General features: G+C 46.3%; 1 protein-coding gene across 2 annotated transcripts in view; it reads right to left on the bottom strand.

The window, feature by feature from the left end:
• The window catches only part of VWA5A (von Willebrand factor A domain containing 5A), a 368835-nt gene extending 342907 nt beyond the window's left edge, over positions 1 to 25928 (bottom strand). The window contains exon 1 of one of the 2 annotated variants that reach the window (XM_069213389.1): positions 25667 to 25928. The gene's annotated coding sequence lies outside the window, so the exon portion shown is untranslated. The remainder of the gene's footprint in view (positions 1 to 25666) is intronic. The other variant, XM_069213388.1, reaches the window with a different exon arrangement.
• Positions 25929 to 26421: the final 493 nt, after the last annotated feature.

Genomic DNA, 26421 nt, shown 5'->3' with positions numbered 1-26421 from the left:
AGCATTTGCAATGCAATGGGTCGCATTTGCTCGAGGTAGAGCTATTAGCATTGTAAATTCCTAACTAGACTTTTCTTGCCACACAAACTGAAAATAAAAAGTAAAACAGTTGACATAAGCGAGCTGATTCAAAATGCCGCCGAGAGCGCGAAGAGAGAGAAAAAATGAAAAAGAAGTTTGTTTGCAATCAAAGTTATTGGCAAAAGTGCAATTATCCATGTAACAGAGTCGATGGCCAAGACGGTAACAAAATCACCCTAAGGAAGGACAAACGTAAAACAGTTTCCAACTAAAACAAAGGATTTTTGGAAAGCAAGCCTATGAACGAGTGATAGTGATGGGCCTGCAGTGGATGTGGTTAAAAGCCCAGATACATACAAACACGTCGGAAAAGCATTGCCTGCGCGCTGCTAACCTCAACCTAAAAAGTAGTGGAGCCAACAGGCAACCCTGTTTCAACCATTTTTGGATGGGATTATAGAGTACCATCCCCACCAAGCAACACCTGACACCAAGTGGAACAATGAAGAGCAATTACAAATGAGAGGAGTGTCTTGGGCATGCCTAGTTTCATTAATTATTTCCACAATGTTCGGCGGTCCACCCTATCTAACACTGTGGAAAAGTCTATGAATGCCACATATACCGTAAGCTCTCGAATGGAAACGTACGTTTTCGCTTTAAGATTCAACATGAAAATATTATCAAGCGTACAATGTTTCTTCCTAAAACATGCTTGTTCTATAGGGAAATCTTGTCCTCTTCAACCCACTCAGTGAGATGTTCCAGGATACTCCTTGTAAATATTTTCCCTACCACATCTAAAAAAGGCTATTTGACAATAATTACAGGGGAGATTATTGGGGCCCTTTTTTAGTTATGGTATTAAGATGCTTCCGGGCCAGGAGGGGGGTTTGTTTAACTCTGTGTTGATAACAATAGGCAAAAAGGGGAGTCAGATATGCGTCCCAAAATAGAAGTCTCCCGTTTAATAACTATGCCCCAGACAATCTCATTCACATAATAACAACCTCGATCTCGCTTGTGGTTGGGGCACAGTATGCAGGGGGGATATGGTCTGTGGAAGACAACTCTGCAGCAGCATTGCTTGAGTATAGCACCTCTACATATGCTCTCCATTCTGTTTTCTTATCGGAATTGGGAGGGATTTTTCTATAGTACTACAACTGTTGGAGATAATCTTTGGAAGAGGCTGCTTCTTTTAGCTGAAACCATTTATGGTCATCCTTCTCCTCTTTAAGGGATAATTTCATACAATGTTTTTTTTCCCCAGGAGATTAATTAATTTACCTCGTTCTGTGGAGATGGCGACATATTGGGCCCTCATTAGTCTATTTATCTCCCTATTTATATGAGACACAGAGTTAGAATACAGTCTCCTAGAGGAGTTGTTTATTTTACAGGTGGTGACCAACACTGTCATATAGTTTGCATGCTTTAGTAAGGGGTTAGAGCCCATAAGCTGCAGAACCCTTATTAATTCGGTTTATTTTAGCTTACCAGATGACTTGGAATTCCAATGGATACCATTTGATCTCTCAAACCCCACTGTTATATATTTGAGAATCCAGGGTCCTTCTTCCTTTGGAACAACCTCAATCATGCAGGAAACCAAGTTGTAGTCATTATAGGGATTAGCAGAAACATTCATGTCAGAAATCATATTGAATGTTAAAAATGGAATGATCACAAAAAACAATAATAGAGCAGCTAGAAGAAGCTTTATATGTAAAATTAGCAGAAGCATTGTTCACTATTCTTCCATTTACTATTAAAGAATACATTGTCCCTTAAAACTTCCAGCAGTAGTAATCCTTTTACCTATTCTACTGTTAGGAGGAAAAATTGCGGGAGAGTTTTTAAAGCTTCCTCTTTGGGAACATTTGCGAATGACCTTATCGCATGATTGGAAATGTTTACATTTAAGTCACCTACTAATACTAAAAGTTTACATGCCTCTCTCTTCATAATACTAGAGATAAAGGAAAACATGCCTGTAACAAATCGACCTTAAGAAGGGTCTGATGGGATGTAGATATTGCCTACCAAGAATGATTCATCATTTTCTTGTTCTCACCCTAAGAAAGATTTTTAAAAGCTTAGATCAATTTTGAGTCTTTTGTGAATTAATTAAATGTCCAACTATATTTGGCACTCAGCAGTATTGCAACGCCTCCTTTTGCATGGCTATTCCTAGAAGAGGTTGCGGGCAGCTTAAAACAAAGTATCCCTTCTAAAAGTCCAATTATTTGTAAGGCAGGTTTCTTGAATGCATATTACATCAGCCTCTCAACTGTACAGAAATAAAGGTTTTATTACTATCCCTCAGTAACCCAGCCGCATTCCAAGAAACCAGTTTAAGATTACTACTAGGTAATTTTTTTGTATTATTATTATTATTTCTTTTTTTTATTTTTACAATTTAACCCCATGAAACACTTTGAATTGAGCACTTCTGCAAGCCCACTCCAGCATTTAGGACCGAGGCTTTCTTCTCCTCTTTCTCACCAAACAGGGAAACCCTCCCATCCCTTTTTCCAAAACGAGACCCGTAAGTTAAGTCGTTTTTCGATTGGCAAGGAGTCTAAGAGGAGGCAATCTAGGGGGTAGTTGTCCTCACCAAAGGACTTTGTGGGGATATTCTAATATCCGTCTCTTCCTGTAAAGGAAAAACATAAATATTGCATAAGCGTACCTTGTCACTCTTTAGTACTAGTATAGAAACCCCTTTATAATTAAAGGTTACTCTAGCCCTGCAGTTTGCCCCCTGATTTGTAATTTGGACCCAGGAGAGACTGTTGCTTTGAACTATATGAAGTTCAGATATATCTGCGGAACAGCCTAATATAAAAGACCTATTCAAATGAAATTCATGGTCGAAAATGGCAATAAATTAAAACATCAAAGTCACATTCAATGGATTCTACTAGATACTCTCCCTGACTAGCCCCATCATATCATAATTATAGACAACATTATCCCTCACTTTAGAACAGAACATTTTAGCATGAGGGTTCTAGAACATGTAGGGACTTCTTGTGGGAGGGTCATGATTTAAGAAGCTAAAGCGCCCTCAGCTCGGATATTTGGCGTAGGTTCTAAAGGCATTTGGGAGAGGGATGTTCCAACCCTTTACTCTTAAAATATTCTCCCCACTCTCCCCTGTTGTGCCTAAGGTAAAGCTGTTTCTTCCTCTTTGAAGTTTGTCTTTTACGGTCTTCCTTGATCTTCATACTTTCCTTGACATGTTGACACTTTTCTAAAGTTTTTAGTTTCATGTGATACATGCACCCTTTCAAGTTATCGGGTGTCAGCAACATACAGGCACCATGATGGGCTCGGATTTTGGTGCCATTTTTGGAACTGACTTGGCCAAGGCCAACCTAAGAGTTCCAACATTCTTTTTTAGCATAAAAGGTTGAAAATTGCATTTAACTCTTTCAAATAATTAACATGCAGGGATTTATCTCTCAGAGAGTTGGCTTTAGTCTTTTTACAAGCATGTGTATAGACCAATCTCCCAGAGTGAAAGTTCTTGACTAGCATGGCTTCTCCTCCTTCGCAAGGGGAGTTACTTTATTAGCATGAGCCATCAACAGCTAGTACACTCTGCTAAAGAGGCAATAAGCTGCACCCAGACTACCAGCCAAGCATGCCCCAGCACTATAGGCACACACCCTTCCCCACGCCCCTTCTCCCTCAGCAACGACAGGTACTAGTCTCAACTCCCTCTGACCTTACCTGAATATGGCTGTAGCCCCCATGTACGAGATCCCAGGCTGTGTAGAGGAGTGGACAGCAAGCAGTACCATTCAGGAGACAAGGGGCCTAACTATACCTTCGAGGGTTAGCTGGAAGAGCTAGGACCGGTTGAGGCAAGCACCTGCACCAAGGCCACTTCAGTGGCTTCTAGTAGCTACATATGCTACCGTGAAGGCTGGATCAAGGGCCTCTAGCTTCCAGCAGTGTTTGCAAGGTAGATACCGAATGGATATGATCTATCTGTCAACACACTAGACACAGTTATAACAAGAGAGGGCTCTCTTGATGTAGCTGTGTCAGTTTTCCTCAGAGAGGATGCCTTTGAAATGACACCACTGCACTTCATCACCCAACTTCATTAACAAGTGCTCACTGGTGCTGTTACTGCCTCTGAAAATCCATGTGGTTTTGTGTTTCTTTAGGAGCTTGCACGTAGTGGCACTACAGGGATGGGATAGGAGGAAGTTTGCGTTTTAACTGGGTCCAAGTGCAGGGGAGAGCACAATGAGGAGCAAGCTCTACATGAACCTAGCCAGAAGGCTTCTGCCCTTCACTGGCTTGACCCTCAGGAAGGGCACTAAAGCTCCTCCCGCACCCCTTGAACTTAGGTGAGGTCAGAGTAGGAAGAGCTTGTTGTTGCCTCGGCTCTCTTTGTACTCTGAAGAATTGCCACCATGGTCAAGAATTACTTTTACCTCCACTGCACTCCTCCCACCTCCGTCAGAGTGGTGGGGTGCAAGCCAACAGGTGGCCAGACACCAGCTTTTCGCACTTGCCGGGAAAGTGCTTTCTGATCCGCTGAACCCAGGAACACCAAATAACCAGTGTCAATACCGGCAAGATTACTACGCCGAGGGAGGGAGGGTGTTGCTAGCATGGAGACATAAAGATAGGCTCTGAGGTAATCCCCCCGCTCCAAGGCTCCACGGCTCCCAGTTGATCAGAGGCGAGGTAGCAAGTAATACCAGCCGTGGAAAGAGCACTGTCTGTTGTACAATAAAGAGTAAACTTTTCTCCCAGAGGTACAAGTAAGGTACTCTGCATATTATTAAACTGCAAACAAAAATCAGCCGGCAATATCTTGATGGCTAGTTTCTCCCATAAAAGCTGGGGGTACACTTTTCATCCATCATAAATCCAGCTGATCTAGTGTTCCGCTGCTGGAGCAACCAAAACACCTGGAGCACTAACAATGGTCTTGCAGATGTCCAGGCCACTGGGGGTAAAACACAAAAAGCAAGCCCATAAACTTGAAAGAGTGCAGGATACCAAAGTTATTTGCTCAGTACAGGTACCTTCCTCCCTACATCATTACAAGTTCGAACATACACAATAAGCCATAAATGTGTAATTTCCATGAAAGATCTTCTACCAGTGCAGTTAATAATAACAAACAATGAAATAGGAAATAAAGGCCTAACATGCTTTTAGCTGGGACATGCAGAGATGGCCAGGTCTAAAGGCACATGAACGGATATATAACATGTATGTCAGACCACTAAGTTAGGAGATAGCAACATAATGTATCCACAAAGCTATTGAACGTATGTAACGTTGAATGCATGTAACTCACTTTTAAGTAAAAAGACAGACCTGACCGACAGTGTTGTGAGGTTACTTTAACATGTTATGTAGGAACATTTATTTTTAGATTGGGTCTGAGGCCTGTATTCTCTCAGATAGTTACTTACAATTTTATTTCTCTCAATATTTTAGCAAAGGCTTCATTTTAGTGGCAATGTTTTATCATTTGCCCTTCCACGCAGAATTGTTACTAATTTCTCTGCACAACATTTCATCCTGTACTCACTCCAAGGCTATACACGACAATTTACCACCAGAACGCCACCATGTTTTATTATAAAATAACAGGCTGTCCAAATATAAGGCAGAGTGGACATTCCAGCCAGCTTACCATCTCATGCTGCACGTCGTTACAGTTTCTGCTGAAACCTCACGCTTACTCTTTTGTCTACGTAGGAGGACTGCCAGCAGACAAACAGACCCCTTCATTACCTCTACACAGGTATGAGGACTGGGCTTCCTTCCCAGGACTAGATGGGCGGATTAGGGATAATACTGCTATCGCTCTCATGTAGAAACTTAGTGGTGTAGGTAGCGATATAAGGGACACTATTGTGACAATATGGTGGGAGTCTTTTTGTGCTTCACTTTGTTGGTCACTGCTGCAATAGTGCTGTGTTTCATTATCCACATAATTGTAATTCTTGCCTTTTTACGTAGAATGCAGTCGCTTCGATAAAATATATATTGAACCAAGATCCTGCTTTGGTTTGCCTTTGCATGTACGAGACTTCTATATCTGGGAGAAATGGTACAATCTGCTTCACCACCATTTCCCTGAGGGGTCTGAGTGTCATGCGACAGACTGCCACAAATCACTTCCACGTTTGGTATTTGTGAGGTGCAGCTAGCTAGCCGGCAGGGTTAGGCCAACAGTAGTCACACAGTGCTGGATCGGATTCAGTCACTCGGCAGTGCTGCCGCTCAAAATCCAACAGTCTTGCAACCACAGCGAAAGTCTACAACAAGTTTTTCCCCAGAAAGTAAAAAAAAAACACCTGTCAGATATGTCTGACAGTTGGGATTGGAAGTTACATAAAGTTGTACAACTTGGTTAAGTCCGATATTCGATTTCCTACTTGTGTCATTCAGCCTCCCCTTTAGCCCCTTCGGTGCTCATGACGGAGCGGTGGGGTGGGGGGGTTGGGGGCTTGGACATCGTTTGTTTGTGGCATAATCTGCTCTAACTGTAAAGGTTACCCAAAACAGCTTGCGTGCAAAAAAAAACTTGAGAGGACAGTGCAGCGCTCCCGCAGCCTTGTGGTGAGAGAAAACCAGACAACTCCAGCAACCACTACACCAGTTGCCCACAACTCAACCTGAGGTGGGTCACCGGTGCCAATGACATTCCCCAGCTCCCATGAGCTTTAATCCACCCTGGGCCACTACCCTGCCGGACTTCCCGACGACGCCTGCAGCCTCAACACGCAGGAACCCCTGACCATGAGTGCTCCTGGACGAAGAAACTCAACGCCTAAGGACACCCCTGCATTTGTCGCCCCTGGAGTGAAGGACCAAAGGTGCACCTACGTCCCCGAGCACCCCACGTTTGCAACATACCTGCTTGTTGTCTCCAACTGGCTCCCTAGCCAGAGCCTGCAGCCTGTTTTCACGAGGAAAACCACTGGGCACACCAACATCTTATTGAACTCCTGCACTAGGCCGCCCCACTGCCACCTGGAGTGACCTGCTGGTGTGGTTCTGATGAGTGCCCAGTGCTTACCTTAACTCTCTGAGATTGGCCTCATAAGTAATTGTTAACTGTGTTTCCTGAACATTGTTTTCCTCCATAGGTAACATTGAAGAACCCTGAAACTGTGCTGTCAATTTTTGAAACAAGAAACATATCTAAAAATAAGTGCTAGTTTTCTAAATTGGTCTCAAATTTATTATTTGAGTATGTGTGTGTGTGAATACAACAAATGCCCTCAGATAAGCCTAACTGCTCACTCACACTACTACAAAATAGAGCATTAGTCCTATCTAATTTTGCCTCTGAAAGCCAACTGGGGATCCACTGAACTCCCTGCAGAGTAATTATTTTTAGAGCACCATATAGAGAGCCAGCTTCCTACACTCCCCTCAGATTCCAGAATGTTCCATCACAGAAATGTGAGGTAAATGTGTTTTTAGACAGATTTTAAGGTTTCCAAGTGATTTTGGATGATAGAACCTGGTGAGAGCCATACAAGTGACCCCTTAAATGTACAGATTTCAAAGTTTCCTTGGATGCCGGCTGAGATAGGGCTCAAAATCCAAAGCTAGGCACATGGCAAAAAAGGGTCAATTTTCAGTGGAAAATTGTGATGTGTCCATGTTACGTTTTGGGTTGTTTCCTGTTGCAGGCACTAGGCCTACCCACACAAGTCAGGTACCAATTTTTACCGAGAAACCAGGGGAAATGCTGGGTGGAAGGATGTTTGTGACTCCCCTCAGATTCCAGAACTTTACATCACAGAAGTTATAAACATTTTGAGGTTTGCAAGCGATTCCGGGTAAAAAAAAGAATATGGTGAAAGTCATCCAAGCCATCCCATCCTGGATTCTCATAGGTGCCTAGTATTAAAAAAAAAAATCAGGTTTGCTAGACTTCCCTAGGTGCCGGCTGGGATAGATCCCAAAATCCACAGCTAGGCACATTGCAAACAAGCATTTCCAATGCAATCTGTCTCGCAGTTTTGAAAGTTAGAGCTCTAGTCATTTTTTTACGTTTTCTGTATGCAGTGGAGTGATTATATTTGTATAGCGCTATTGCCATTCGTATGACCTTGAAGCGCTGGAGAACCAGAAAATCGGAAACAGGTTATGAGGTAGGGGAAACAAGAGTAATAAGCTGGCTGAGAATAAAAAAAAAAGTGACAACATCCTGGAAAAAGCAAACACTCAGAGAATGCAAGATTATGTAAAGCATGTGAAATGTAGGCAGAAACAACATGATTATGTTAACGTTTTTACACTTCTAATATGCTGACTGAATAAAACCTGCAACATTTACTGTTCTAACGGGCACAAAGCAGTGAAAGGGTGAAGTACCACATGCTGCCCCCTAGGTGTACCTTGGGACCTCTTTTGGCCACATAAGGTACTGCACCCTGCAATCTTAAATTTAACACAACCCCAAAACTTTTGGGCGCCGTGCTTAAAAATTAAGCACGGCTCTCATTTTGTGAAGAGTTTTACGCTGTGCATTCAGGTTATGAGGGAGGGGAGAGAAGAATAATATGCCTGCTGAAACAAAAAAAAAAATCTGTAACAACATCCTGGAAAAAGCAAACACTCAGAGAGATGCAGATTAAGTAAAGCATGTGACACATAAGCAGGAAAAACATGGTTACGTTAGTTGAGAGAAAGATAGTTCTGCAAGTGAAAAGGGAAGCTTTGCAGAACACCTGCAGGAAACCAAGAAAAAAAAGTCCCCCAAAGGACAGATAAACATGACAAAGTGTAATTACATAGTAGTCAGTCCTGCTCCCAAAGACGTACAAATGAAATGGCTTTAAGCCCAAGGAAGTATACAAGAGGCCTTACTCTCGACCTGAAAACAAGTTGGTTTTCGGTGGAAAAATGTGATGTGTCCACTTTGTGTTTAGGGTCGCTTCCTGTCGCGGGCACTAGGCCAACCCACACAAGTGAGGTACCATTTTTATCTGGAGACTTGGGGGAACACAGAATAGCAGAACAAGTGTTATTGCCAATTGTCTTTCTCAGCATTTGCGCCTTCCAAATGTAAGACAGTATGTAAGAAATAAGTCATTTTGAGAAATACCCTCTAATCTACATGCTAGTATGGGTACCCACAAATTCAGAGATACGTACATAACCACTGCTTCTAAACTCCCTAACTTATGCTCATTTAAAAAATACATAGGTTCCCTTGATACCTATTTTTCACTCTTTACATTTTATCAAATGAATTGCTTTATAACCAGTACACAATGAAAACCCATTGCAAGATGCAGCTCATTTATTGGCGCTGTGTACCTCGGGTTCTTGTGGAACCTACAAGCCCTATATATCCCGGCAACCAAAATGGTCCAGCGGGCATAACGGTGTATTGCCTTAGGAAATCTGCCGTAGTTAGAAAAAGTTAGAGATGAAAACGCAAACAAAAATGGCTGTTTTATCAACTCAATTTCAATATTTTTTTTATTTCAACTGTTATTTTCTACCTGAAAAACTTGAAGGATCTACACAAATTACCCATTGCTGAATTCAGAACTCTGTCTACTTTTCAGAAATGTATAGCTGTCCAGGTCCACCACTGGTTTCACATCCATTTCTGTCACTAACTGGAAAGAAATTGAAAGCACAAAAAATAGGTCAAGCATTTGCAATGCAATAGGTGTCACAGTTGCTAGTTAGAGCTAGTGGCATTGTAAATGACAATGGTGGTCATTACAACCCTGGCGGTCGGTGTTAAAGCGGCGGTAAGACCGCCAACAGGCCGGCGGGAAAAAAAATGGAATCACGACCGTGGCAGAAACCCCCAACATAGACAGCCACTTTAACACTCCGACCGCCACTGCGGTACAAACAAACACCATGGCGGTCGCCGCCAACAGACAGGCGGAGGACAATATACCGCCCATAGTATCACAGCCTACCAATCCGCCACCTTTTCCGGGGCAGATTCACCGCTAACAAAAACACGGCGGAAACAGGACTTCGAAGGGAAAACGCTCACCTCTACACACTCCATGAGGAATCCGGACGCCATGGAACCCGAGCTCCAGATCCTACCAGGAGCACCAACGCCGACGGCGAAGACCACAGTGAGTACTGCACCTATGACACAGGGGAAGGGGGGAGGGAAAAAACAGGGACACACACATGCAACACCCCCACCCCCACCCTCACCCACTACAACACACACTAATACAGCATGATACATTACAGTTACGCCCCCTCCAAGCCCCCCAGAAGAATGCAAAGACAAAAGGAAATGAGTGTAACCATTGTAATATATTAAAATCCAGTATGAAGAAATATATATACACTATTAACAAATATATACACCAAGAATAGTAGTCCAGGTAGTGCTCCATTGAAGTCTGTGGAACACTGGGCCCACACGGCATGGGCGAGGCCCACTCTCAATCCCCAAACATGACAGAGAGAACACTGCAGGGGCATCAGATAGAAATAAAACAGGCACCTCAGGGGGAAGGGAAAGGGGGGGCTCCTCAGCCGGTTCAGCGCACAACACCAAATCCACAAGGGGGCCACATGCCCACTGTTCAATCCTGGGGAGTGCAAAGCCACAGTCTCCCAAGTCTCTACAGTGGGTGGGTTGCCCACTGTTCCATCCTGGGGAGTGCAAAGCCACAGTCTCTCAAGTCTCTACAGTGGGTGGGTTGCCCACTGTTCAATCCTGGGGAGTGCAAAGCCACAGTCTCTCAAGTGGATAACAGTTTCCACTGGTTCTGGAGGGGGCTTTGTGCCCAGAGTGCTTCTTCCTGCCAAGGACTGAGGTAGTGGATGTAAATCTCCACTGGTTCTGGAGGGGGCTTTGTGCCCAGAGTGCTTCATCCTGCCAAGGACAGAGGTAGTGGATGTAAATCTCCACTGGTTCTGGAGGGGGCATTGTGCCCAGAGTGCTTCATCCTGCCAAGGACTGAGGTAGTGGATGTCAATCTCCACTGGTTCTGGAGGGGGCTTTGTGCCCAGAGTGCTTCATCCTGCTCGTAGCAAACTCAGTAGCGTCAGTGCCCTTGGCGCTCATGGGGCGGCGGTGTCCTATTCAACGGTGCTTGTGGTGGCACTGTCCTGTTCAGCGGTGCTTGTGGCGCCAGTGTCCTTGGCAGTGACTCAGCTGCTGGTGGTCCTGTCCAGGGCAGCTGGGCTGGTTCTGGCGGTCCTGTCCTGGGCAGCTGGGCTGGTTCTGGCGGTCCTGTCCTGGGCAGCTGGGCTGGTGCTGGCGGTCCTGTCCTGGCAGCTGGGCTGGTGCTGGCAGTGGCCTCCTGGGCAGCAGGGCTGGTGCTGGCGGTGGCAGGGCAGCTGGGCTGGTGCTGGCGGTGGCAGGGCAGCTGGGCTGGTGCTGGCGGTCCTGTCCTGGCCAGCTGGGCTGGTGCTGGCGGTCCTGTCCTGGCCAGCTGGGATGGTGCTGGCGGTGGCCTCCTGGCCAGCGGGGATGATGGCGGTGGCCTCCTGGCCAGCGGGGATGATGACGGTGGCCTCCTGGCCAGCGGGGATGATGACGGTGGCCTCCTGGGCAGCAGGGCTGGTTCTGGCGGTGGCCTCCTGGGAAGCGGGGATGATGGCGGTCTTCTCCGCCATGCTGCTCTTCCCAGACTTGCTGGGTTTCTTGTGCCCCTTCCCCACCTTGGAAGGTGTCGCAGCTGACTCCACACTACCACATGTACCCCTGGGAGCGGATTTGGTGGCTGGAGTCTTCCCCCTCTCCTGACGGGCACTGGCCAACTTTTGATGTTTGACAGGTGGGGGACTGTCCGTGCTGTGGCTCCGTGCCACACTGGCTGCCCTGCTGCCTGGTGCACTCCAGATTTCCGGTGACTACAGGCACCACTGGTCCCGGAGATGTTGTGGCTGAGGTGCTAGGTTGGGACCTGGAGAGTCGGGCCCTAGGAGACTGACGGGGTGTGGGAGGTAAGGTAAAGAGGTCAAGGGTGGACATGAAAAGTTTCCTGGGAACACAGGGACTGGTAGCTGGAGGGGGTTTGGGAGTGGAGGAAGAGGTTGTGGTTGTAGGAGGTGTTCGTTTGGTGACTTTGGGTGAAGGTGCATGCACTGTAGACTGGGAGAGGCACAGGGGACGTGTGAATGGTAGTGGGGATGGTGAGTGCACGTGAGCGGGGTGTGGTGGTGTGTGTGCTGGTGATTAAAGTAGTGGCTGTAGATGTAGTGCATGCAGGTGTGAGTGTAGACGAGACTGGGAGGAAGGAGGGAGACGATGAGGAGGGGGACACAGTGGAGGCAGTGGATGTTGGTGTGTCTGCATGTGTGTGATGCTTGCGTGAGTGCCTGTGGGATGTGTGATGCTTATATCTGCCTGAGCTTCCCTTGTGTGTTGACATGTGTGCATGCTGGTCTGAAGGTGTGCTTGGGATAGGCTGAGGTAGAGGGGATTGGGTCTGGGTGGAGGAAGTTGGACGGGGGAGGCTAGAGACAGGGACAATAGCTGCCATCAGTGCTGAGGCCAGAGTCTGAAAAGCTCACTGAAGGGCCGCCTGACCAGAATGAATGCCCTCCAGGAATGCCTTTGTTTGTTGTAACTGCCTTTCTACACCCTGGATGGCATTCAAAATGGTAGACTGCCCAACAGTGAGGGACATGAGGAGGTCAATGGCCTCCTTACTGAGGGCAGCAGGGGTGACTGGGGCAGGGGCTGAGGTGCCTGGGGCGAAGGTGATGCCCACCCTCCTGGGTGACCGGGCACAGGGCAAAGGCTGAGGGGCTGCTGGGAGGGCGGTGCTGGTAGGGGGGGTGGCGGCTGTACCTGTAGATGCGGGGGCAGAGATATGGCCGCCACCACAAGGGAGATCCCATCAGAGGACGAGTTCGTATCACTGGTGTCAGCTTCTGTCCCCGCCATGGAGCTCCCCTCGCCCTCCGTCCCACTGGTCAATTCCGAGTCCATAGTCTCGCCCTCCAGGGCCATGTGGGATGCAGCTCCCTTCTGCTCTGGTGCCACTGCTCCTCCGCCTGATGATGCTAATGCACACAGAACAGGGAGACCACAAAAAGGGGGGACCGACAGAAGAAAGACATGTTGACTGCATGCATTACCGCTACAGTTGGCGGACATGACAGACACAGAAGCCCCCTGCACTACGCCGAACACTTGGGCTCCACTGTTTAATCCCTGGGACATGGCCTACAAGGCTATGGCCGACACCTGCAACCATGGATGTCACAGGAGCCTGACTAGGTGTACTTGGCACTGTACACAGGTGGGGTGGGGTGCCACAGGGTCTGCCAGAACAAGGGGACCTAACTAGCACACTCGCCCTGGCCTAGGGAAACCCACAGCCCACCTCCCCCACCCAGACACCTCCACTGCACACATCAGCAGAATGAGAGTGGCTGCTGTGATGCCCTCAAGCGCCCATCCAACTCCGGGTACGCCACCGGCAGGATCCTGAACATCATGGGTGTCATGGTGCGACCGGCACCCCTCCCACGTTGGGAAGCCATCCCCAGCTGGGCCTCAGCCGTCTTCTTGCTCCAGCGGCGAATGTCCTCCCATCTCTTACGGCAGTGGGTGCTCCGTCTGTGATAGACCCCCAGGGTCCGGACGTCCTTGGCGATGGTTCGCCAAATATCCTTCTTCTGGTGGGTGCTGACCTACATGAATTGTACAGGGGAAAAAGGAAAGTTATTACCAACTGCACCGTCACAGTCACTGGCCCCCATCCCTACCCTTGCCATGTGGCACATGCACTCACCATTGGTTCATGCACGCCTCAATCTCCTCCCCTCATCTTTCATCCACCCCACTCCACACAGGCATAGCCCATATAGCATGCTCCCAGTGTACTTACATGTTTGTCTGGAGGACCGTAGAGTAGCATGTACTGGGGGAGGACCCCATCCACGAGTTTCTCCAACTCCTCCGACGCACAAGCCATTGTCTCTTCCAGACTGAGGTCACAGCAGCACTTGCAGTGTAGGTCCTCTCCTGTCGAAGATCAGGTATCAAGTGATTGAACAGATAGAAAATGGCAGTCAAGTCCGCGGCGGTGCGTACCGTCACCGCCGGCGTACATCGTCATTGGCTCCTGCGACCCATAGGGTCCAATGTTAACCAATGCAAAATTGCACCGCGGTCTTCGACCGCCTACCGTGACGTTGTACAACGCCAGCGCAGTTACCCATGGTCCCACTTTACAGGTCAGGCAGCTGCCATTTCAGGGGTCCACATGGCTTAATTTTTAACTGCGTCACACATACCTAGGCCTTGCCTCAACACTCATACAGGCCAAATTTCGGAATATGATTCTTGTTCTGTGTAAGCTGTGGGTACGTACCTCTGAGTTGGTTGACTCTGTGCTCGCTGTTGTCCTTCATATGCACCATCCGCTGGGACATGTGAGGAGATGGCAGCATCCTCCGGTGTACAGACTGCTGGTGGACTTGTCGACAATGGAGGAAAGACATGTGATCATCACCTACAGGCTTGATCGTGCGACAATCCTGGAACTGTGTGCCGAGCTGGAGCCAGACCTGATGTCAGCTATCCGCCATCCCACAGGAATCTCCCCTCTAGTGCAGGTACTGTCAGTACTCCATTTCCTTGCAAGTGGGTCTTTTCAAACAACAGTGGCCATAGCATCAGTGATGTCCCAGCCTATGTTTCAAACGTGTTGTCAGGAGTGTTGTCTGCCCTGCTGAAACACATGCGGAGCGACATCGTTTTCCCTCAGGATTTGCCTACAGTGAAAGGTGATTTCTATGCCCTGGGACATATCCCCCAACATCATAGGTGCCACTGATGGAACACATGTGGTTTTGGTACCCCCCCCTCAGGAGTGAACAGGTGTTCAAAAACTGTTATCATTCCATGAATGTGCAGATGGTGTGTTTGGCAGACCATACATCTCCCATATGAATGCCAAATTTCCTGGCTCAGTGCATGACGCATACATCCTGTGGAAAAGCAGCTTCCCTTATGTGATGGGTCAACTCCAGAGGCACCGTGTGTGGCTATTAGGTGAGCACCTGAAAGCAAGTCAGTGGGAATGGTTGTCTGGGGATATTCCCACAGTTTAGTGTGTGTCTAACAGTTGCCCTCGCCATTTGCAGGGGGACTCTAGTTACCCCAACCTGTCATGGCTACTGACCCCAGTGAGGAATCCCAGGACAAGGGCAGAGGAATGCTACAATGAGGCCCATGGGCGGACTCAGAGGATTACAGAGCGGACCTTCTGCCTCCTGAAGGCCAGGTTCAGATGCCTCCATATGACAGGTGGATCCCTATTCTACTAACCAAAGAAGGTGTGCCAGATCATCGTGGCCTGCTGTTTGCTTCACAACTTAGCTTTGCGACGACAGGTGCCTTTTCTGCACAAGGATGGTCCGGATGGCGGTGTTGTGGCAGCTGTGGAGCCTGTGGACAGTGAAGACGAGGAAGCAGCAGAAGAGGACATCAACAACAGGAACTCTGTGATCCTGCAATACTTCCAGTGAGACACAGGTAAGAATACAAACCTGCCTACTACATGTACTTTAACACGACTACCTCTCTACTGTCTGTCGTTTTCACCCAGTGTATGGTCACTGAGTTGTCACTTTCCCTTACGATTTCACAAATGTGGGTCCCACTGTATGACATCTGCTTTGTTTCCTCATTGACTAGAGCTGTGTGATGTGACATAGGTATGTTTACATTACAATTGAAAGAGCATTTTGTCACTAATTGCTAATACACTATTTCAAAATCACAGACAGACTCTGGATTGTTTTGTGCTTTAAGGGTGTTTATTTCAGTGCTCAATATTGGAGGGGGTTGTAAAATGGTGAGGGGTGATGGTGGAGGAATGTCCATGGCAGAGTCCAGTCTATTAGTCTCACAGGTGCATTGCCCAAATGGGCATAGGAAGTGGAGCTGGGGCAGTTTGAGGATGGACAGGGTGACAAGGTGGGACAGAAGGGTGACATTCAGGGTAGTCTCATTTCTTGGCGGGGGTCTTGGCATCGTTCTCTGTCTTTGTCCTGGATCTCGGGGACCATTTGCGGGGTGGTTCTCCATCTGCAGGGGGTGGGGTGCTGGTGTGGTGGTCCTGTGGCGGTGCCTCCTGTCCACTAGCGCCGGCGGAGGTGGTGGGCAGTTCATCATCCAGGCTAGTGTCAGGGGCCCCTTGTTGTGCCACAGTGTCCCTCCTGGTGTTGAGGACTTCCTTCAGGACCCCTACGATGGTGCCCAGGGTGGAATTGATGGATCTGAGTTCCGCCCTGAAGCCCAAATACTGTTCCTCCTGCAGGCGCTGAGTCTCCTGAAACTTGTCCAGTACCGTTGCCATCGTCTCCTGGGAATGGTGGTAGGCTCCCACAATGTTGGAGAGGGCCTCGTGGAGAGTGGGTTCCCTTGGCAAGTCCTCCCCCTGTCGCACAGCAGCCCTCCCAGTTCCCCTGTGTTTGTGGGCCTCCGTCCCCTGGACCGTGTGCCCACTGCCACTGCCCCCAGGTCCCTATTGTTGTTGGGGTGGTGGGTTATCCTGGGTTCCCTGTAGTGGTGGACACTCTGCTGATTGACGTGTCCTGGGGACAGAGGTATGGGCCCGCTGGGTGGGTGCTGTGCTGGTGTTTCCAGAGGGGGGAAGCTCTGTGGTGGCCTGTGACTGTGTCAGGGGAACCAACTGTCCAGAGGTCCCAGATGGGCCGATCTGGTCCTCTAGATCCAGTTGGACAGTGCTGCTTTCATCACTGTGGGCTTCTTCTGTTGGTGGTGTGGACATGTGTGGACCCTCCTGTCCGGTGACGTTGGGTAGGGGTCCTGCAGGGGTATAAAAGGATGTTTATTACATCTGTGTGTGCCATGGTGTGCAACGGGTGGGTGACTGTGTACCCCAGTGCTTGCATTCCTGTGTGGGTCCTTGTGTGATGGTGGTTTAGGGGGGGTGTATGGGTATGTGCAGTGGCCATGCTTTGGTGATGGGTGTCCATGCTTTGGTGTTGCATGCAGGGCTTGGTGTTAGGATGTGTGGTTTGTGATGTTGGGACATTTGTGAGGAGTTGGAGTGACGGGGGTGAGGGTGGGGGTATGTGATAGCATGCAAGTAGGGTGGGGGATGTAATAGATTTGACTTACCAGAGTCCATTCCTCCATCTACTCCTGCGAGGCCCTCAGGATGCAGAATCGCCAAGACTTGCTCCTCCCATGTTGTTAGTTGGGGGAGGAGGTGGGGGTCCGCCGCCAGTCCTCTGTACCGAAAGGTGGTGTCTGGAGACCACGGAACGCACCTTCCCCTGTAGGTCGTTCCACCTCTTCCTGATGTCATCCCTATTTCTTGGGTGCTGTCCCACTGCGTTGACCCTGTCCACTATTCTGCGCCATAGCTCCATCTTCCTGGCTATGGAGGTGTGCTGCACCTGTGATCCGAATAGCTGTGGCTCTACCCGGATGATTTCCTCCACCATGACCCTGAGCTCCTCCTCAGAGAACTTGGGGTGTCTTTGCTGTGCCATGGGGTGGTGTGGGTGATGTGTGGGGTGGTGTGTGTAGTGATAAGTGGGGTGATATTTAGTGGTGTGTTGTGTGAGGTGCGTGGAAGTTATGACGGGAGATGGTATACTGTGCCTGTGGATGCTTGGTAGTTGTTTGTAGTGTCTCTCTCTGGCCTTTTCTCTGTAATTTTGTCATAGGGGTTTGTGGGTGATGTGGGTGTGCGTTTTATATTGTATTGGATGTGTGGGAGTGGTGTGTGTATGTGTATCAGGTGTGTATATTTGGGATCGTCCAATGTGGTACTGTTTTGTAAATGTGTGTGTATTTTGAGCGCAGCGATGTGTACCGGCAATGGAATACCGCGGTTGAAAGACCGCCGCGTGGATTCGTGTGTCGTGATAGTGTAGGCGTATTTCTGTTGGCGTGACGGTGGAGGTTTTGTTTTCACCAGTTTATCACTGACCTTTGGTGTGGCAGACTTGTGTGGGTGTCTGAATTTTGGCAGATTCCGAGCAGTGGGTCATAATGACCGTGGCGGAATTCCGCTGCTGCGGCGGTGTGTTGGCGGTCTTCTGCACAGCGGTAAACGGCTTTTGCCGCCAATGTTGTACTGATGGCCAATGTCTTTTGCCTACGTGTTTTGGTTTGCATTGCAGTGGATTATGTGATGTGGAGTAGAATTGTGTGGTGTGGAGTATATTTGTGAAGTGGAATTATGTGGCATGGTGAACAGATGTGTTGCGAGTTGCACAGAAAAGATAGAAAGGAGGATAAAGAAGGATAATAGTTTGTGCAGGAAGTGGTGAATGAACTCAAGACAGAGGAGCAAAAAGAGTGTGTAAGAAAGAGAGAAAGAAGGGGAGAGCTTGGCACAGACGCAAAAAGAGGGAGGACCTATGTACGCAGAAGACACTCTAAGAAGTGGAGGAGAGTATGGGTTGAGGGGTGGAAACCTTGAAAAGGCATGGGAAAGACACTGTGCTTGGTATGTGTGAGCAGGCAGTATAGAGAGGAGACAGTAACTGTGAGGGTGGGATGAGAGGGGGCAGTGGGATTTGGAGATGAGAGTGGATATTGGCAGTGTGAGGGAGAGATGAGAGGGGCAGTGGGTGTATTGGGGAGCGTTGACAGGGTTGTTGGAAGCGCAAGGGAAAGATGTGATGGATTGGAATTGTTTATTGTGTAGCATGGTGTGATGTTGTGTAGTGGAAATATGTGGTATGTCAGTCACATACCTTTGAATGTTGTTTCCTACAATGACTACTCATGGTAAGTTACCAGGAAGAGCAATCATATGTTCTTCTTTCCCATGCACTTTGGAGCAGAGTGATCTACTTTACATGATGCAAAAACAGCTCACCTAGAAAATCTTTTCTCACCAGGCACCTACCATAAACAAAACAGGTCCAATCAAATAAATACAACCATGGAACTCTTTAAAAGTTTACATCTTATTATTAAATTTCATCTCAGACCTTTTTACAAATAATCAGGAGAAGGTGTGAATTCCCTCTTGATGCAGTAAAGTAACTTCACTGTCCAGCATGCATATCTTCAACTATTATATTGCTGTAATTTAATTTGATAGAAAGCAGGACATGATGTGACTCTACCAAGTCTGAGCACAGGGCTCATGTTACAGTCACATCTGCCACTGGGCAGAGCAGTCTGGCAGAGGAAGGGTATCACAAGTACCAGAATGTAGGGGTATTGCTCACACGAGTACGCCATGGACAGTGCAAGAAAAAACTGAAGTTTACCAACATAATCATTCATGGTACTGCACCAAAACTCACAGCTGAAAAGAAGCCCAACCAAAGGTCACGCGGCTCATATAGTAAATGCCCTGTAGTCTTAAAAGCGCAGTACCTCAGACACAAATGCAGTCATATACAAGTACTAAGATACATCTGCAGCCAAATTGAACATACAATTGTGAACCAGCAGAGAAGTTGACTTTTTATCGGACCTAAAATACACAAGTAAGCTCTTTCAGAGTTGTAACAAAAATGTCAAATACAGCAAGCGAGACGCATTACAAACTGGCAAAGTCTACGTTTTCAAACCGTAAGCAAAGCACATCAAAATGACATTCACTGCGACTCTACTGGTATCAGTAGATTAGTTGACAGAGTTGCACATTTAGTAAGCGCTAGCATTTACCGTACTTTAAAAAAAAACTGCTTTCATAAGTGGAATTCATTGCAATCACTCAATAGCGCCTTCATTAATTTTTCATGGCAGCCGGTCAGCGGGAGCCCTCTGCAGATAAATATGGAACAAAGAAGCCTGGAAATTGGTAAATACTGGTTGCGTCGTGAAGCTGTTTGGGGGTGGTGGGAGGAGTTGGGTGCAGGAACGGCACAGATGGGGGCCAAAGCCGAACAGCCCTTTTTGAAGCTGAACCGCTGTTTTGAGGTTGGAGGAAGCGGGTGCGCGCCTTTCTTTTATCAATACGCTGTCACCGCTTCGCGGCTTCATGAAACACGAAGCACAGCGGGCCATGAAGGAAGCAGCCTGGTTAAGGGAAACACTGTCCAGTAACTCAGACACAAATGCATTCACAGATAAATGGTAAAAATATCTCTGCAACCAAATTAAACATACAGTCGTGAAGCAGCAGAGAAGTTGACTTATTTATCTGAGCTAACATACACAACTAAGCTCTTTCAGAGTTGCTTCCAAAGTTTCAAATACAAGAAGCTGGACGTACTTCAGTCCTCGGCCCAAACTTCTAAATAGCATCTGTTTCGCTGACAACTGGTAAAGACTAAGGTTCCAAACCATAAGCAAAGCACATCAAAAGCTACAGGTATAACTGTAGATTATTTGACCGAGTTATGCATTTACTGTTCTTCCTTCATGAGTGCAATCCCTCGATGTTACCATGATTAATATTTCAAGACAGACGTTGAGCAGGAGAGCTCTGCAGATAACTATTGAACAAAGATCCCAGATAATGGTAAATACCGATTGCGTCGTGAGGGGGTTGGGGACGGCACAGAGGGGCGCTGCACTTAACAGCCATGTTTTGTAGCTGACCAGCCATTTTGAGGTCAGAGGAAACAGACACAAACCTTTCTTTTATCAACACGGCACTCGCTTTACTGCTCCATGAAGCGCAGTGGGCATTAAGCAGGCGCTGTGCTGATAAAAGAAAGGAGCGCGGCCACCATGTATAAACATGAGGCGCTTTGCCATGAAGGGCGCAGCTTGATTAAGGAAAACGCTGCTTTGGAAAGGCACTGGGGAGATGGGGAGTGCAGCATATGGGAGGAGGAGATGGGAGGGAGGAATAGTGAAAACGGGTGCAGTGACTGCAACAGTACACATGCTACCTCCTCAGGAAAAAAAAACAAGCAGATACGGCCTGAAGTACCCACAGTGTAACAGAAGCAACAAAGAAATGATGAAGTAGTCCCTCAAAGCAAGATATAAAGAGCCAAAGTGGAAATGTACAGTAGTTAGTCCCTGCTCCCTGGGAGGAACAAAAGAAAAAAAGGAGGGACAAAGAGGGAGGACTGACTACTAGTAAGCAAGATCTTTTAAAGGACACTGACATAGGCAAATGAAAAGCAATGGTATACAATGAGTGGAGCTGAACTGCACAAACCAACTACAACAGGTCACTAAGCTAGATCGCATGCACTGCCTAGGCTCAACCTAAAAAAATGGGGCATGTCCCAGTAAAATTCCAAAACTATGTTGAAAAATTTGGTTTTCTGATTCTAGTCAGCCTGCTCCCGAAAGCTGGGCAGGTGGTGAATTTAGCACCTAAACCCCTTTGTTGATGCCATTTACAGGGAAAAAGCCAGACACTGTCTTCTGCAGCACCTTTTTCCCATTTTTCAAAAAAAAAATGTAGGTGTATTTTGGATAATTTCTTTGTCCCCTTTAGTGAATCCACAAACTCTGGATACCTGTAGAATCCCCGGGATGTTGGAAAAAATGACACAAATTTGGCGTGGATAGCTTATGTGGCAAGTCTGGTTCTAGCAGGTGGGCCAGGCCCAACCAAACATGACCTTTGGCCCTCCCCGTTGACAGAAGTGGCCATGGAGAACGCACCTGTGAAATGATTCCTCTGTACAGACAGCAAGCCATGTGTTTTATTTTTCACTTAATTATCATTAATAGGTAGGGTTGCCACATTTCCAAAAGAAAGATAACCTCCATTTTCTGTAGTTTTAAGAGTGTGCAAAGACCTGGTCATGATTCTAAACAGAACTATGAATAAAATCGAATGTATTCATTTGTAACATGATTTTTCTGTCTTTATTTATTAGTCAGGAATCTTTGCCGCTCTAGAACACATTTGAAAGTGTTTTCTATTTATATCTGCAGTTTGATATATGTACAGGTAAGGGCTAAAAATACTGCCATTTGGTGATTTTGGTTATTTTTTCACCGGCTGGGACATTAAAATATTAATGGTGCCATGAGAAAAGATGCCAGATAGCAACCGTAGTCTGGGATCATTAGGGAACCTCTTAAACACATTTTAAAGTACATTATTTTTATACTTATTTTAAATACTTTTTAAAGTAGGTACTGAAAAGGGAAAAAATGCAGGCTTTATGTGATTTTCTCTGTTTGCGGATATTAAAATATTAATGTCAGAAGTAAATGGCCCTTTGGCAACACTCGTTTGTGTCTGAGGCATGCTGCAGTTGAGCGTGTGTACTGTGGGAGTGGGGACAGGGTACTGCCTGCCAATGATGCAGCAGGTTCATTAGCACCAGGGACCAGGGCTGCAAGCGTTCTTCTGAACCTCAATTATCTGTTCCTGTGTGACGGTTCTGAAAGAGTTTGTCAAGACTTCGTACCACTGCAAAGTCACACAAAATGACCCAAACTGGTGCAAAGTCATGATAAACTATTTGCTTTCACTGCAAAACTATTATTACATTGGAAAATAGCCTCAAAGAAGCACAAATAATCATTTGTGCTGCTTTTCACTACTTTGCACCATGTGAGTATGACCTGGGAGCTATATGGGTGTTCTCACTCTACAATTTGGTGTTTTTGAAACAAAGTCCTGTCTACTAAAAATGTTAGACAGGGCACTGCACCAAAAATAACACCTTCTTGAGGCAGTTGTTAAGTTGGAGAAATGTTTTAATTTGTTCTAACCTTTGACACCCTCCATGTGTGCTGCACTATACAGTGCACATCCAATGGGTTGAAGTCTGTCTAGGCACAGTATTGTGTACTTTGTACAGAAAGTGTAACTGTCAAGTACAAAACTTAGACATCATGCACATACTTCTGCACCATGTTGCAACAGTATGTGTGCATGATGCCAGGGAGCCAGTTTGTGCACCAGTGCTGGAGAAGAGAGCACCAGTGCCATATTTTAGTACATATGGCTCTACAATGCTCTCTTCCCTCTTTGGTTGCTGTGCTGCATCTTGCTATTTTTTTTTTTAGTAAATGTGCCCATAACTGTCAGCAAGCATGCGTGAGTCAGTAAGTGAGAATGTGAGAAAAAGAGTGACTGCAAAAAAGTGAGAATATGTGGGTGAGAATGGATAAGTATGAGTGTGAACAAGAATGAGTGAGAGTAAGTGGCAGTGAGCAAGCACAAATGTGAGTAGGAATAAATGAGTGCAAGTTAGTGAAAATGAATAAGAATGTATGTGAGCATGAGTGAGAACGTAGTGTTATGCTTCTGAGTGTGTCCTTGACCCTGGACTGAAGGTAAGTGTTGACTTAAGCAGACACCCATGGCACAATTCTGGCCCTGCCATTCCGGAGGTAGTTCTTTGTGTGACAAGCATCTGCGAGAAAATGCTAGCAAACGAGCGCACACTAGATGTTATACTTAGCATATGGAGAAACCTATGACAAAATCCTGGCATTGGAATACTAGATGCAGCTTGTGGCATAGGGGACAAGTGCCGTAGTACTGAATTTAATTCTTGGCTTTGGGACCACTCTTGTCAAAATGTTGGCCCATTGAAAGTCATTTTTGGCATAAAGGAGAACAACCATGGTATATAGGAATGGGCAATTATGACAAAGTGCTGTCCCTGACATACTAGAGGTTTTTAAACATATGGATCACCCACGGTTTATGGGTGGCACTAATGGCAACATTCTGGCAGTGGCATACTGTATGTAATTTTTAGACTTAAGGGTCAGATGACATATGTGAAGTACCCATGACATAATGCTGTATCAGACACAATGGAGGTACTTTTTGTCGTATGGGAGCATCTCAAGCACATTTTGGAAATAATAGCGTGAACTCTTGGGAGCATCAGGCTAAATTGGCCTGGCACATCATGAAAGACTTGAATATTTAATGAGAGCAGAGCCTCTGGCTTTTTAGCAAATGTATGTGAAAAACCTTCTTTAAAATGCACTATTGGTCCCATTTTTTCAAAATGTTCATCAGGGTAGACATAGAAGATGCCAGGCCCACTCACTTTAATCTCTACAATTCGGGAACAAAAATTACAATTCACCACTTTCAAAAATCACCACTTGCAACTCCAAGAACTGCAGGCAAACAGTGGAATCATAAGCACGGTTTACGTTCTGCAGCTTTCACTGGCACTGGCATATTTCACGTTAGATTTTGTTAACTTAATAAATTCAGCGGTGCTATATGCACTCTTATGATGAAATAAAAGAAACTAAAGAACAAAGTTTTTTAAACGATTTGTTGTGATCTTTAATTATTGTGAATACATGGAAAATTAGGTGTCTGAATAAAACCTTTACCTCTGTAATTCACATGAGAAACAGAACCTTGCAGGAGATCTTAAATCAAAATGTATTAACAGTAAAGAATAAATTGGGACAATAATATCGTTTATATTCAATATATGGTCAACTCTACATCAATTATTACATGTGGACACCGCCATTGTTTTACGTAAATCCTTTTGTTCCTCTTAATGATTTAGCAATACATTTCTCCTTGCAGTATGCAGTAGGGAAACTATTAAATGATTACAGTTTGTAGTATAAAACAGGGAGGCTCCAAGCACTGTTGTGTGTTTTGTGGTACTCCATTCTCTACAGATGAACACATAATATTTCATGTAATACTAAGAGAAATGACTAATGATCTCCTTGCATATCACATCAGCACTCTCATACAAGTAGTTTCCAAAACAGATGTGTTTCTATGCTATTATTATATTATCTAAATATAACAATAGTCACATGGGACTTATTTTAATCGGGGCTTCTAATCCAAATTGTCTTTAAGCCCTTGAGGAAAACTTGGAGGGAGGAGGATGAGTTCCCCTGGGACATAGGTTTTCAATCCTTGGGCCTGCCTGCCTCCTGTTTACAGACCTCTAGCCCTCCAGCAGTCGACTTACAGCAAATTTGGCACTAATGCAAATACTAGGAAGTATCTTCAGGCTGGAGACATCCATTTTCCTTTGGGGCACCTAGGTTTGACCTTTGGGGTCATTCTTTGACTCGACAATATGTGTGTGAGGTGGACGACGGCGTCCTGAGGAGACCCCCTTGAGTTAGTCCGGGTTGAAACATTAACAATATTCTCCCACATGGTTTAAGTTGACTTATGAGTGAAGGGAGTAGTTTTGACATACAGCCTACCATATAGACTTACCACTCGGGCAATGTCATTGGGAAATGTTTAAGGTGCAATTGTAATATGTGTACATATGTGTTTTGTATGTTTAAGTGAGCATGGGTCATCTGCACTATTGATTCATTTATTCACAACCTGTTCATTTTGCAATATTTGATCAGTAATTACATAAGTCCCATGTGACAATTGTTGTATGTTGATTGTATTCACCCCAGTGCCATGGAAGTACGCTAGCAGCGAATGGGTTAAGTAGGCTAAATGATATGTTAAATATGTTTCGCACAAAAACAAGGTTAAGATCTAACTGGTTTCGTGCGTAGACGCTGGTGTAAAATTAACGGCATGAAACGGGATAGGCAGGGACGCGCCTCCGGGAAGCGCAGAATGACACACTTCAGTGATAAGCGCATGACTCTTGATGCCGCACCCTTTTGGAAAAACGGCAATGCACCTTTAAATCCAGGAACATACATAACCAGCTTCGATAAAAAAAAAAAGAAAAAAATGACGAGAGCAAACAGAAGAAAATACCCATCTCCACAGCCACCACACTCTTGGACTGTGCACATCTTGTATGCTTCCATCTGGAAGCAGCTCACCTTCTGCGCAAACGTCGATCTTTTTGTAATTCCGGTGTCGGATTTGCTGTTGCACCGATCACTGCTCCCTCGTGTGTTCCTATAATGCTTCCTCCTGCAAGATTCAAGCAGGGCGCCTTGTGACTTTCACTTCTGCTCCTAGGCACATCTAACCTGCCACTTTTGCTGCACTTCTGGAAGTCACTGTAGCAGCGATTTTAACTAGTTAGAAACACTTCCCCTAAATGCTCGGCCCACTGCTAGGAAACGTTGGACTTTGGCCAACGTCTGACTCATGGCAGGGCGTGTCTAAAAAATACCAACCCCCGCAGATAGCAAACAAACCACGGGGAGCTTTGTTATAGCATGTAGGAACAAAACAGCAAAATATGCACTTTGAAAACGTCTGGAAGGAACTGAAAAAATCAACATTCGTGCTAGTGCGTGAATACAGCACGCAAGCAAAATGTCACTTTTAGTAGATTTGGCGAAGATGATTTTTGCAAACTACAATTTGGCTTGCTTTTTATGTCTCGCTTAAATCCGCTCAAGGCGGCGCGTGATTTGTCGCATGAACCTCGCCTGTCCTATAACAGTAGTCCCTTTAAAATAATGTCAGGAGAGGATTGGCGTATGCTGCTAGAAGGCAAGAAATCATGGGAGTTTGCAGGTGTTCCCATCTCCGGACAGGAGAATATAGACTATTGAGCGTTCTGGTAGACGACCACAGCCACTTGGGGTTTGTAAACTTTTAGGTCACATACTACCCTTTCTGT

Source organism: Pleurodeles waltl, chromosome 11 (assembly GCF_031143425.1).
Source record: "Pleurodeles waltl isolate 20211129_DDA chromosome 11, aPleWal1.hap1.20221129, whole genome shotgun sequence".
Classification (NCBI taxonomy): Eukaryota; Metazoa; Chordata; class Amphibia; order Caudata; family Salamandridae; genus Pleurodeles; species Pleurodeles waltl.
This window is presented reverse-complemented; position numbering and strand designations above follow the sequence as displayed.